Raw genomic sequence first — 2,836 nt, forward strand, 5'->3', positions numbered from 1 at the left:
TATAATAAAAACTAGTTACGTTCATATATTTAAGTAGTTCGTAATATATTGTATTATGTAAATTTTTATATGCATTTTTCCTGTAAATACATGCCTGAGATTTTTATCTCTATTTGCAAGAAACAAAAGGCGATCAAGTAGGAAATTTTTGCCGCATGATTAAATTAAATTGCTAAGTCCTGATTTAAATCATTAATAATGCCTACTAATGGTATAACTGGTAACCACAGAAAGCATTAACAACTATTCAATTTATATTGTAAATTTGCCATTTTTCCATTATAACAAATCTTACAAAGTATTTTCTATATTGAACCACTTATAAATATTTGATATTTAAGATTCTTTTGTGTATGAATGCATGAAAATTCGAGGTTATTGAATATAGGCAAGAATCCAAAACCTGATATCGACCACAAACATTCGCGCATGTGCGTATTGAAGTTTTTTGGTCGATCAAATTACGTCAATAACAGGTAGCAAAATACATTACATTATCTGAATAAAAAATGATTTTCAAGACAGGAAAAATTATATATTACATAAAACGTCAATTATGTATAAGTAATTTGATACTTAGTTAAAAGATATTAAAAATGATAATGATTTCTACTACTAAAAAGATTAAAAAATTATCGATTTTACAACAATCTATAGATTTATAATACTTATTTCGTTCAATCCCGTTATTGCTCATTATCAATGCATATAAATACGTAAATAGTATTTACATAAACGATCAACTACTTGTTTATGTAAACAAATTAATCGCGTTATTTTGTCGTTGCTCACCATATTATTCTCTTGAAAAAGAAAAAAAATGAAACTTTGTCTTTAAACTCTGCTACGGAGTGGTGCACGGGCCCTATATAGTATTCTAAATTTCGTTATTCTTTTCTTTTTTTTCTAATTTCTTTTACTTGAACAAGTTTATAATACGATGATTCGTTAAAAAGGTATCACATCCTGGACGAACTTGAATCTGCATCTTTTCTCGTGTTATGATTTTTAAATATTGGGACAATTTTGTACTTATTAATTGAATGCTTAGAGTATGAACCGAAGATTGAACAAAAATTAAAATATTTAACGAAAATGATGCCAATTGAAATTTGCAGTGTTAAAAGCAAAATAATTGTAACACTATGTAGTATTTGTTAATTGATTCTAATTAACTAGTAAAATATACAAATTTGTTCTTCGTAAACATTTGTTAAATAATATTTTACTTATGTGCAATTGTTATTTCTACTTGCCGATATTGCACACCGGTTATGTATAAAATCTACATATTCTTTGCAATAGTCACAACAATGCGTTGCGTTTGATTACGATACGATATTAATCATGTCGTTAACTTAACATTAATTCTATTCACAAAATGAATTAAAAAAGATGTCGATAACGAACACAAAATCAAATTATCAATTTGATCTTATAATTGATAAAGTTTAATTAAAAAATCGATAAGCAAACCAAGTCCAAGATGTCTTTCGATTAACTCAAACAATTAAAAATAAAATTCCAAGTCCGGAAATTAGTCGTAGCAAAATTAACTAATATTATTTTAAACGACTTGTTTCGCTTCGGTTATCAAGTACTTTATACAACAAATCAACACGTTTCATTTCTATATAAGTTCGTCCAGAAAGAAAATTAGCATTCAATATACCTGGTGGCTGGTGTTCCATCGTCGTGTGGCGACAGAGAGAGAGACTCACGCATGTGAACACACGAGTATGAGTACTGAACAAGTATCCAAAGCTGCTCTGAAAAGATTTCATTCCATTCCGAATATCGTCTCAAGTGTTTGGTTTATTGTTTATTCTTCTGAACATTTTATTTCCCGTTGAGCGAAATCTATTGTGATCTCCAATTACAAAGTATATTCGCTTTAAATAAAGTTCGTTTAGCACGTTATTCGATATTCGGAGGAAAAATTTTTCAGATAAAAATTGCATATTTAAAAGAACTAAATAGAATGAAATGTTACTTAAAACGGACTTAAAATTAATTTAAAAACATACGACGATTTAATGACTGATGATACATAAAAATATTTCTATAATTGGAATAAAGAAAAAAATGTAAATTCAAATAAACGTTAGGATTATACTTAATATTAAGTAATAATTGTATCGATCATTTTAAATCATTCTTCCGAGTAAAGAAACGTCTTTAAGTTTGATCTCTAAACAAGTACCTAAATTATTCATTAAAAAACGATTGCTGTGAAGTAATAGGTACCAACGTAGTCATGGACTGAAAAAAGTACAATAAAATAATATCCTAGTTCTTCGTTATTAGAAGTGACTTTAAAATTAATTTAATTGCGATTTGGCTCACACATCTTAAGTGTTCGAACTACGCAACTTCTCGCTGGAACTCTTTTCCACGAGTTGATTGCACGATCTTATGATATAAACAAAAACTGATAAAACAATGATAAATATAATTAACAGATAACGATTAGTTTTCTTGATTTTTATATAAAGACTCCCAGACAAAATCTTTTAAAAACAATTGTTTACTATGTTAAATTTATATATGAAGTTGTTGTGAAGTTGATTTCTAAAAAAGAAAAAAAACGTAAAGATAATTCCGGGAGCCAAGCGGAATGAAAGGCTGTAATTCTGCTTACGAAGAAAGACGTTATATAGAAAATATTTATTTTTCGTTCGTTTGATTGAGCCACGCCGAACATCGGCGCTATATATATTCTCGCTTTACTTCACTTTCTCTCTCTCGCACTTACTTGCACACAAGCACGCACTTTCCTCGATTTTTTACATGCGCTCTCCCACATACACAAATACACGCATACACGCATACATAT

This window comes from Habropoda laboriosa, unplaced genomic scaffold (assembly GCF_001263275.1).
Source record: "Habropoda laboriosa isolate 0110345459 unplaced genomic scaffold, ASM126327v1 scaffold54, whole genome shotgun sequence".
In the NCBI taxonomy this organism is placed as follows: domain Eukaryota; kingdom Metazoa; phylum Arthropoda; class Insecta; order Hymenoptera; family Apidae; genus Habropoda; species Habropoda laboriosa.